Below are 13,056 nucleotides of genomic sequence, written 5' to 3' on the forward strand. Positions count from 1 at the left end.
GTTGAGGAGATTGATTACAACGAAATCTTCTCACCTGTGGTGAAACATTGTTCTATAAGGGTACTTATGGCGATTGTTAACATGTATGATCTTGAGTTAGAACAAATGGATGTGAAGACCGCATTCTTACATGGAGAGTTAGAAGAAACTATCTACATGCAACAACCTGAAGGTTTTGTGAAAGACAATTCAAAAGTGTGTTTGTTAAAGAAATCTTTGTATGGGTTGAAGCAGAGTCCAAGGCAGTGGTATCGTCGGTTTGATGATTTCTTATTGAAGACTGGATTTGTGAGAAGCAACTATGACAGTTGTGTGTACATGATGAAGAGGAATGAGAAAGTCATTCTCTACCTTCTTCTTTATGTAGATGATATTCTTATGGCAAGTTCTGACAAGCAAGAGATTCAACAGCTCAAGGAGAAACTAAATGGTGAATTTGAGATGAAGGATCTTGGCAATGCGAAGAGGATACTTGGTATGGATATCTTGAGAGACCGGAGTAAAGGTGAGTTGTTCTTATCTCAGCATGATTATTTGAAGAAAGTGGTGGAGCGGTTTAGAATGACAGATTCTAAGGTAGTGAATACGCCACTTGGTCACCATTCAAAGTTGTCGATAAAACAGTGTCCTCAATCCGAGGATGAGAGAAAGAAGATGGAGAGTACTCCCTATGCAAGTGGGGTTGGAAGCATCATGTATGGCATGGTTTGTAGTAGGCCTGATTTATCATATGCAATTAGCGTGGTAAGTCGGTTTATGGCAAATCCGGGCCAAGTTCATTGGCAAGCTTTGAAGTGGGTTTTGAGGTATTTGAATGGTTCTTTGAAGGGTGGTCTGAAGTACACAAGAACTGATCCAGGAAGAGATGCTTTGGAGGGATATGTGGATGCGGACTATGCAGGTAACATAGACACTAGAAAATCCTTATCGGGTTTTGTGTTTACATTGTTCGGTACAGCGGTAACGTGGAAGGCCAATCAACAATCTGTTGTAGCTTTGTCAACAACTCAAGCAGAATACATAGCCCTTGTTGAAGGGGTCAAGGAAGCCATATGGTTGAAGGGTATGATTGGAGAAATGGGGATTAGTCAAGGATTTGTGAAGATACATTGTGACAGTCAGAGTGCCATTCATTTGGCAAATCACCAGGTGTATCATGAAAGGACAAAGCACATTGACATTCGGTTGCATTTTGTAAGAGACATGATTGAGACAAAAGAGATCATGGTGGAGAAAATTGCATCGGAGGAGAATCCAGCTGACATGTTCACCAAATCGTTACCTAGAGCTAAGTTCAAGCATTGCTTGGACTTGATTAACTTCGTTGAAGAGTAGACGGAGGTTGGAGAGAGCAGCACGGTGGTTGATGAGAAGTCGGCATCACCATTGATTTAAAGGCAAGGTGGAGAATTGTTGAATATTGCCTTGAAATAATGTAAAAATCAGAAAATCATGTTTTGGTAGTCTCTGCCTGCTCACGCCCAGGCGTGGGAGTTGGCGCCCAGGCGTGAAAAACTGGGCTGAACTCAGGTTGCTCACGCCCAGGCGTGGGAGGCTGCGCCCAGGCGTAGTGTCTGCGGGCCTATATATATGTTATGCGTTTTCTGACTTTTTTAAGGGGATTTTAGGGTTTCAAAGGCTAACAAAAAGGCTAGGGTTGAGAGATTTCATCTTGGGAAGACTCTAGGGTTAGGGAAACATTCTATCACCTTGGGAAACACTTTCATATTGAATTTCTTGGTCACGGGAAGAAATTCGGGCTTAGGGTAGATTTAGGAAAAACTCTAAATCTTGTAACTCTTGTGGTGAATTTCATTGTAATCAAGGAACAAGTTTGATAGTGGATCGGAGAGCTGCTCTCTCCCCCAGAGTAGGTCACATTGACTGAACTGGGTAAACAATTCTCTTGTGTTCTTTTCTTTTATCGCTTTACCTTTTGATTTGTGATTTTTATTGCCGATCTCATTATTTGATTGCTTAATCGTTATTTGCTCCACACATCAATTATTTTATTGGTGTGATTCAATCCGAATTCACAACAACAGGTAATCACCCGACGTCTGAAAAAGGTTTGATCTGGTCGGAAATCTATCCTAATGTAATTGTTAAGAGAAAACAATCACCTTTGAAGGAGCCCAAAATTTCCATACCCTAATCAAGAGAGTGTCGTCCACCCCTAAAAATAGAGGGACATCTAAGACCTCCAAAAGACTCTCCAAAACATTACTTTGTTGCCAAACAGTTGCATGAACCATGCATAACCAAATGATAGGGTATTTAGAATTTTTAACTTAAAATAATTAATTAATGATGAATTTTTTCCATAATCCACTTTTAAAAAGAGAAGCATCTTATTCACTTATATTGAAAACTTTTTCAAAACAATTCAGTTTTTCTTGATTTCATGTCAGACCAATACTTTATAACTCCACTTTGCCGCATAAAAGTCTTGCTCTCTTTCACCTTTCACCTGAATAAACAAAAAGAAAATGATAATCAAAGTCTTTAAGATACTATTCCCTCGGTCCCAAATTGAGTGATATGGTTGATTGTTTCACTCATGTCGATGTATAACTTTGACGATTAATATTTTTAGTTATATTATAGTAAAAATTATAAACATTTGATATTTTGAAAATACTCATCGAGACGAATCCAATATCATCTTATATGCTAATATTTATTTTTATTTATTAGTAGAAAAATATGGTCAAAACAATATATGTGAATAGTGCAATATAGTCAACTGTGTCATTCAATTTGGGACGAAAGGAATAGTTAATTAAGGAATTTAATATAATAAATTGACTTTAAAATTTATGTAATAATTTATCTTTTTGAAATATAGAAAATGTTTTTTTCAATATAAATTTTAATATTTTAAGCTTTTTTAACTATTGCCCCACAAATACTAGTTAGTCCAACCAATAAACATGAGCCATGCTGCCTTTGAGAAGAAAACTAGCTAATATATGTTTTTCTTGTAAAAGAAAGTAATAGTTGGCTAGTACTACGGTGGACAATTTTTATAAGTGGTCAATCTTAAATTAGTGTTTTAAAAAAATTAAAAAATTTAATTAGTGATTGTTAATAATATTTTTTTATGATAAAAAATTAAAACTCTCCTAGTTTTTACAGCTAAGACAATAATATGATTGAAGTCAGTTCAATAGAGTTACATTTTTATTTTTCGTTGTTTTAATCAAACCAGTATCAATTAATTAAGTTTTTATTTTAGTCGTAAACATAAGGATGACCATTAACGTATACTTTTAAACAACATTAATTTTAGGTCATGGCTAAAATTTTAAATATTTTTTAAAATTAATCTACGATGAACCACTTGTAAAGTGATACTTGATAACTCCGTTATTACACGCTAAAAGTGACATTATTCAAGGGAATTTAGGGTCTTTTTTATGGTTTTAAGCTTTGGATTAAGTGAGAATTACATGGACTAAGAATGTAGCTTCTATGGCAATAAAGTGAAGGAAAACTGAGGTTGGTATAGCGCATGGGGCGCAGGAAGCTGCGCCTGGGGCGCAGAAATGTAGAAAATCGCAGCAGCTCTCTGCCAATTGCGCATGATGCACAGAAATTGGCGCTTGGGCGCAGATCTGGCAGATAGTGTTATAAGAAAGCTGCTCTTGCACTAGGAAAGGGGTTACGAACTTTGGGATCAAAATTAAAGATGGGAGCTCAATTGGAGTAGATTCAAGCAAGGAACAAAGGGTGGAAACACTCCAAAACCTCTTGTCATTAAGATTTTATCTCTTCTTCTTCATGTAATTTCTACTTTTAATATGAATTTCTAGATTCTTTGATTGGATTTTTAGGGGATTCTTATTGTAATTTGTTTGAAGCATGTGAACTTAATTCTACATGAATGGATTATGATCTTTTAATCAATTATTCTTTGTACTTAATGTTTCACATAATTTGACGAAATTGTGTGATTACCTTAATAGTTGATTGATCATGAGAATGTAAATTAGCTATGGACCTAGGAATGATTGAACAATTGATAATCACTTTAGAAATTTAGGTTTATTAATTGTGATTTATGAATCAATGCTTGTGAAAACTTCACTTAAACACAAATTCACCCAAGAGATTGGGGAGTTGTGATTAAGTGAGAGGATTATTATCCAAGAGATTGAGAATAATCTTGTAACTAGTTGAGTAATTCATGAGTATATAATATGATTCACCAAACAAATTACTATGAGATGAACCGAAGAGATCCAATCGCCCGCCAACCGTTTGATAAAATTCAAATATTTGTTTTCAACAAATTCTTATAAACAAATCTCCCCAAATGTTCTTTTATTTTCTTTTAAGCATTGGGTTAATTGTCTTTGTTTAGAGTAAACAACAATCCTTGTGGACACGATATCTTAATTACTACTTGACGATAATTATATACTTGCAATTTATCTATCAATACCCCATGTCAGAATTTTGCATGTAAGCTATATGTTTGGTAAAAATAGCGGATGACTTATAATTAAGCTAGCTGATAATTTATAGCTTATGGCTGATGACTTATAGCTGATAAGCTAATTAAAGTAATTGGTAAAATTAGCGGTTCAACTAGCTAATAAATATAAAATGACGTAAAAGAGCATTCTTAATTCATAATAAAATTATATTTAAAATAGTTAAAATTGAGTAATTTAATTTATTTTTTGTTTACAAAATTTAATTATTTTTCTAGTAATTAATATATCTTTTATATATTATTAGATTAATTTTAATTTCACCCTAAATTTCTTATGTATAAAAAAAAATCTTTATTTTCTCAAAATAGTAAGGCACCATCTAACACAAGTTTTGGAGGATATTCGGGAGGAACAAACCACATATGACATTAAATGTAGGGGCACCAAATTTTTTTTTTAATATATATGTATGTTGAAATAAAATTATATAATTAATATAAATATTTTTTTAGAATAAGTGTCAACTCTAAAATTTAAAATTATGCTCACACTAATAAAGAACTAAGTTTTATAGATTGCTCAAATATTGCTTATACAATAAAAAAATTAATTAATATATTAAAATTATTTGCAGCAAAAAACACAAGGAGGATAATATGTGGTGATTGCAGCTAGTGTATAATGTTACTGAATTTGTCCATCCTAATTCGTTAGCACTTTTTCTTTTAAGAATGCATTTAGTTCTATCTTTCTTTCGCCAATTAGTCCACCTTTGAGTGATTCTAGTAAATTTGGTTTGATAGTGCTTAGAATGCCTCTTTCATATTGAGCAATTTTGTCTAATGACATTCGATCACAGAATCCATTGACAGCTGCATAAATTACTAAAATTTGTTTTTCAAATGGTAGTGGTGCATAGTGTGGTTGTTTCGGTACTTCTGTATGCCTTGCACCTAATTATTTTATTGTAGTTTGTGTGAACTTTTCAGTATTGATGTAATATCTTTTACCTTTTTTACAATTATTTATATAACTTATAACTGGGTAAAAAAAAGTAAAATTATAACTTATAAAAAAAAAAGTATCAAATTCATAATTCGAACATAACACTCAAAATCGTGAGGACAATCCTACCACCCAATACCAACATTTCTAATAACAATTTAAGAAAGGAAGATGTTGTGGAATTCCCTAATCAATTTTGCAGCCACATCATATTTTTAAGGGCACTCTTGACTTAGCAAATAATCTACTTTTTGCTCACTTTTTAATTCCCACTCTTTTTTTAATTTGAATTTCAAATTTTAACACATTAAATATATTCATTCTCACTTTCATTTCAAATTTCATTCATTTATTTCCCTCAACTTTCTCTACTTTTATTTTTCGCCTTCTTCTATCTCTCTTTTCATCTTCAACTCTATTATAAGTTATTGTTGATAAAAAATTCACGGGGTGATGACAATTTTATCGCTGATAAAAGTTTTAAAATAACTATTACAAGTTATTACTGATAAAAAAAATCACCAGGAGAATAGATTTTTTATCGATGATAAAAGTTTTAAAATCACTATTACAAGTTATTACTGATAAAAATTTTACGGGATAACTACAATGTTATTCACTATATGAAAATTACTACAATGTTGCATTTAAAAGAATTACTATATTGCGTTACACAACAAAATTTATTTTTCCCATTTTTAAAAAAAAAAAAATAAACTAATCAATTAAAAGAATCACATACACATTTCCGACCCAAAGCCTCCCCACGAAACAAAACGTGTGTGTCGTGCGGGAGTACGAGTATATCGCTAGTTTCCTGTAGAAGTGCTTTGGTATAGATAAAACAAGTGATCTTTGATAGGTTTAGTTTTATAAAAGACGTTACACATCCTTTTGAAGAGGATTAAAATTTTCTCTGAAATCTGGCACGCAGTGAACACAATGCTGCACAAGATGCTATAGCACACGTTGCAGCAAGACAGTCGCAGAACACAGTAAATAAATAAATAAATTGCAGAACAATAAATAAGACAGGAAATTGTTAACCCAGTTCAGTGCAACGTCACCTACTCTGGGGGATACCAATCCAGGAATGAATCCACTATAATAGCTCTAGTTCAAAGCCCTCGACCAACACCCGGTACTTGACTTATCACCTAGACACTACCCGTGCAATCCTACCTAAGAACCTCTTAGATAATGAGACCCCGTCCCAAATTCCCTCTAACAACACGTACCATGTTGCTGTCAATAATAATAATCAAGATGGAGACACTCTCCTAGAAACTAGATAACACTCTTGCTTAAAAGCTTATGAGTGAATCACACACACTAACTCCGTGCTTAAAAGCTTAGGAGTAGCTTACAATTAACAACCAAAACACAGTCCTAAACTTGCATCAAATTGACACAAGAAAGGCTGACAAAAAACACACAACCAAAACCTTAAAAAAAAACGCACGCTTTATGAAAGACAAGGTTTTGAATACACGAGTTGTAAAGGCTTGAGGCTTCACATATTTATAGTCTTCAATTGTCTTGATGTCCAAGTTAGGTCTTCAGACTTGTACAGCTGTGAGAATTGCGGCCCAACCCTAAATTAATTTCAAAAATATAATTTGTTTGTTTCATGTTGTACCAAACAAAAAAAACGCCAAAAATATAATATGATTATATTTTTGTTTTAAATCACTTTCCTTTGACCGACTTCAATAAAACTTGCTGAGTAAGTCTCGTCTTGCCTAGACGCACGTGCCTGAATATATAATTGAAGCAAATCTTGACTCAGATTTGAAATAAAAATTCTGCACGAAAACAGAGCTTCAGTATGCTGTACTATAATGCTACAGCATCTCAGTTCAGCATCTGGCTGGTTGGCTTTTGCAAAATGTAGCCAATCAAAACACCAACAATCTCCCCCTTTGGCAAATTTTGGCTAAAACAACCTTAGGCCAGTGCATAGAGAGATACAGTCTAAACTTTCCTTCGAGTCAACATAAGCACACAACTAGGAAAGAAAGTAGAACGATGCTAAGCTATTTAAACTTTCCTTCGAGTCAACATACGCACACAACTAGGAAAGAGAGTAAAGAAATTCATCAGATGAATAGATAGCTAGCACGTAAGCATCAGAGGCATGCAACAGCGGAACATAACACATCTAGCCTCAAAGTACAGATAGAGAGAAATAAACTCTCACATAGTGGATTCAAGATCGGAGAAATAAACTCCTTAAAATTTAAGCAACGCCACAGAGAATAGGAAAAATAAAATTCCTATGTAAACATGCATATCATAAGTAGTAGAAAAGTAAATTCTACCTACTCCCCCTCAATATATGCATAAACTTCACTCCCCCTCAAAACTTGCATATCACATAGAACAGACATGCTATACTAGATGCTATAGCATTATGCATCACATCATGCACAACATATTACTCAAAACTTGCATATCACATAGAACAGACATGCTATACTAGATGCTATAGCATTATGCATCACATCATGCACAACATATTACTCCCCCTTTTTAGCCATAAATTCTGACAAATAAAGTCAGTATCACATAGTAGGAGCAAAATACATATTTCCACAGAGTTATCAGATCATAGAGAACATAGAGTGCAGAGAGAGTCAGAGCATAGGAACTCATAAAGTGCATATACAAACCATCAGGGCATAGAAAACCTGGAGTATCGGACCCAAAGACATGGATTATGCATGTTACAATCCCGAGAGCATCAGGGCGTAGCCCACAAAATTAAAATCCAAAAGGACATGCAAATAAAGCATAAGCATGTCACATAGAAGGACTTGCATCAGAGTCCTCCTCCTCTACCTCAGTATCACCACCTGCAATATCATTAAGAACACCAGGATTGACATTGAAAAAACACCTTGAGGTCAACAATCATTTGCTTCCTAGGCAAAACATCAGTTGACTGATTGACAGATGATGCAGCACAGTCTGCAGCATGTGTACCCTCAAACAGTCTAAAATCAAAAGATAAATCACAACCTCTCTTACTAGAAACACCAGCCTCAGTACAAATGCCAGGATGTTGAGCTAGAATAAAATCACACATCAGTGTAGGGAAAACTATAGGCATTTTCACAGCACATGACTTACCATCCAGAACAGTTTCATCAAGAATATGGAAACCAAGGTCAAGAGGTGATCTGGTCCCTACAACATTTATAAACCGAGCCAAACCTGTAGTCAGAGTATTGGAATGAGTAGTTGAAGCCGGTTGCAGTTTTCTGCTTTAATCAAATCAACAAGCTTTTAACATTGTAAAAAATCTTCACTTAAATTCCTTTCCACATCAAGCCTTCTTTAACCTCCTAGTACTAGAAGCAGGAGTCCTCTCAGTAAGGTTGAGATTGTCCACATAAATAACATTTGAATCTTTCTCAGCAGATTCATCAACATTCAAAGGAACAGACATAGTTTTACCACTATCATCAACATAAGGGATCACATAGATATCATGAACAAAAACATTATCAGTAGTAGTTGCTTCAGAACCCTTTTCTTTGTCAGGAACAATAACATCATCTGGAGACTCGGGTATCAAGATGTTATCCAAATTTTCCCGTGCTGCAGATGTTGTAGCATCATGTGCAGCATCTTTCTCAGGAACACTCTTCTTGACATGTTCCAACACAGAGTCATCTTTGACCTCAATTGGAGCGCTAATATCATTACCAACAAATGTTAAACACAGTGGGGGAGAACACCACATAACTTTCTCTGACAAATACTTTCTCACCACAAGAAACATCCTTATCATCAACAAACACACAATTCTTACCAAATCTTCAGATGTTTCAACATTACCCATAACAGCGTGCATTACTAAATAAGTTGAAGAGAAAACTGCACGCCACACTTGCAATAATTGCTATAACTCTTCAGATAGGCAAATCCCAAGTTTGCCTCGCAATTTTTCAAATTGGACCGCATCTAGAGCCTTAGTAAAAATATCAGCCAGTTGTTCTTCAGTGGCAATATGCTCAAGAGTCACAATACCTTCTTCAACTAGGTCTCTAATAAAGTGGTGTCTAATATCAATATGCTTCGTCCTGCTATGTTGGATAGGATTCTTTGAAATATTGATGGCACTAAGATTGTCACAGTACAATGCCATAGCATCTTGTACCACATTGTACTCCAGCAACATTTGTTTCATCCATAATAGCTGGGAGCAGCTGCTACCAGCAGCTATGTACTCTGCTTCAGCTGTAGATAAGGATACACAATTCTGTTTCTTGCTGAACCAAGATATAAGGTTGTTGCCCAAAAAGAAACAAGCTCCTGAGGTGCTTTTTCTATCATCTGCACAACCTGCCCAATCAGCATCACAATATCCTACTAGCATAGAGTTCTCACCATGAGTATACAAGATCCCATAATCACATGTACCATTCACATACTTCAAAATTCTTTTCACTTGAGCAAGATGACTCATCTTTGGCTCAGCTTGGTACCTAGCACATACTCCTACAGCAAAAGTAATATCAGGCCTGCTGGCTGTAAGGTATAATAAGCTTCCTATCATGCTTCTATAAAGACTTTGATCTACATCAACTCCCTTTTCATCTTTGGTAAGCTTTAAATGGGTTGCTGCAGGTGTTTTTTTATGAGCAGCACTTTCCATACCAAACTTTTTCACTATATTTCTTGCATACTTGCTTTGGGAGATAAAAATAGTATCTTCCATCTGCTTTACTTGGAGCCCAAGAAAGTAGGTTAGTTCACCTACAAGACTCATCTCAAACTCAGACTGCATTTGCTGCACGAAATGCTGTACCATCTCACTAGACATTCCTCCAAAGACAATGTCATCAACATAGATTTGTGCTATTAGAAATTTGCCTTGATCTTCTTTCACAAATAGAGTCTTGTCATTTCCTCCTTTCCTGTAGCCTTGACTAGTAAGGAACTCAGTCAATCTTTCATACCATGCTCGAGGTGCTTGTTTTAATCCATAAAGAGCTTTCTTTAATTTGTAAACATGATTTGGAAAGCTTGGATCAACAAACCCCTTTGGTTGTTCCACATATACATCTTCATTTAAGTACCCATTGAGGAAGGCACTTTTCACATCCATTTGGAATAACTTGAATTTTAGAATGCATGCCACTCCTAGAAGTAATCTAATGGATTCAAGACGAGCAACCGGAGCAAAAGTCTCATCAAAATCTATCCCTTCAATCTGTGAATATCCTTGTGCAACCAGCCTTGCCTTGTTTCTGGTCACAGTTCCACTTTCATCAGACTTGTTCTTGTAGACCCATTTGGTACCAATTACATTTGCATTTTCAGGTCTAGGAACCAAGTCCCAAACTTCATTCCTCTTGAACTGATTTAGCTCTTCTTGCATAGCATTTATCCAGAACTCATCAGTCAGAGCTTCCTTCACATTTTTTGGCTCAAATTTAGACACAAAACAAGCATTAGAAACTATGTCAAGTGTCCTTCTAGTAGTAATTCCTTGATTGGGATTACCAATAATCAGGTCTGTAGGATGATTCTTTTGAGTACGAGTAGAATGTCCTTTCTTTGGAGTAGCAGAGATTTGGTCAGATGCAGTAACCTCTGTATCATTCTTTGATTCATTAGTAGTTTCACAATCTACATCACCTGGTATAGATGCTGGAGCATCTTCTGCATCATCTTCAGCAGTTTCACTTGAGGTGTCATCTATTACCACATTTATAGACTCCATCATGGTTTTGGTTCTATTATTATATACTCTGTAGGCTCTACTATTTGTTGAGTATCCCAAGAATATGCCCTCATCACTTTTAGGATCCATTTTGGTTCTTGGTTCTCTATCAGACAAGATGTAGCATTTACTACCAAACACATGGAAGTGCTTAACAGTAGGTTTCCTCTCCTTCCATAATTCGTATAGAGTAGTTGTTGTTCCAGATCTCAGGGTGACACGATTATGAATATAGCAGGCAATATTCATAGCTTCTGCCCAAAAACCATGTGAAAGCTTCTTTGCATGTAACATTACCCTTGCAGACTCTTGTATAGTTCTATTTTTCCTTTCTACTACACCATTTTGTTGTGGTGTAATGGGAGATGAGAATTCATGTATGATGCCTTCAGAGGCACAGAAGTCAGAGAAACTGGAGTTCTCAAACTCCTTACCATGATCACTTCTGATCCTTAACACCACATTGTTTTTCTCCCTTTGAAGTTGAATACATAGATCTTTGAACACATCAAAGGTTTCTGATTTCTTTCTAATAAAATTTATCCAGGTGTATCTAGAAAAGTCATCAACAACAACATATGCGTACCTTTTTCCTCCCAAGCTTTCAGTTTGCATAGGACCCATCAAGTCCATGTGTAGAAGTTCAAGAACTCTGGTAGTGGTAAGATGCTGCAGCTTTGGATGTGGCATCTTGGTTTGCTTTCCAATCTGACAATCTCCACATATGCTACCTTCTTCAATTTTGAGATTTGGCAGTCCTCTGATGGCTTCTTTAGATATTGCTTTCTTCATGCTTCTTAGATTAAGATGACCAAGCTTTTGGTGTCATAGTTTTACTTCATCTTCTTTAGTGATTAAGCATGTTGACATATTTGCTTCTTCTTGGGGAACCCATAGATAGCAGTTGTCTTTTGATCTGACACCTTTCATCAAAATCTCACCTTTGTTATTTGTAACCAGACATTCAGATTTGGTGAAGTTTACTTTCATTCCTTGGTCGCATAGTTGACTAATACTTATCAAATTTGCAGTCAATCCTCTTACTAACAGTACATTGTTTAGTTTAGGCAAGCTATTACTTCTGAGCTCCCCTATCCCAACAATTTCTCCTTTTGCACCATCACCAAAGGTAACAAAGCTAGCTGAATAAGACTTTATTCCAACAAGAAATTTACTTATTCCGGTCATGTGTCTTGAACAGCCACTATCGAAATACCAGTCTTCCCTTGATGAAGCTCTAAGTGATGTGTGAGCAATCAGAGCAGTAATCTCTTCTTCAGGTTGAGTTGTATCACTTTTCTTCTCATTTTCTCCTTTAGGTTTCCATTCTTGTTGAGTAGGAGCAGTTGTGGAAACAGGTTTGTGCTGAGGACGTCTGTTAGGGTACCCATATAGCTTGTAGCAGTAAGGCCTTATGTGCCCTTTTCTACCACAGTAATGACATCTCCAAGCATGGTGCTTTCTTCTATTTCTTGACATGGGATGCTGCTGATGATGCTGCGGCTTCTGATAAGGCATCCTTTGCTTTTGAGTTTCTTTAGGCTCCATGTACATGAGGTTAGGACTGTAATTTTTGAATTTGTTGACATTTTCATAGCTAAGTCCAATATTTCTAGGCTTTCGAACATTTTTCTCTAAGATTTCCTCCAGTTGTCCATCAGCCTTATGAAGTTTGTCAAGATGCTCATCATCTTTATACAACATGTCAGAGAATTTTCTCAGCCGCCAAATGTCAGTATTTAATTTTTCAATGACTTCTTTAGCTTCTTCAAGATCAGAGGATAGATAGTTTACCTTCTTTTGAAGTTCCTCCATCTTTGAGGTATTCTCAAACTTTTCTGCTTTTAACTCATTGATGGTTACCTTTTGTTTCTC

This window comes from Trifolium pratense, linkage group LG6, assembly GCF_020283565.1.
Source record: "Trifolium pratense cultivar HEN17-A07 linkage group LG6, ARS_RC_1.1, whole genome shotgun sequence".
NCBI classification, from domain to species: domain Eukaryota; kingdom Viridiplantae; phylum Streptophyta; class Magnoliopsida; order Fabales; family Fabaceae; genus Trifolium; species Trifolium pratense.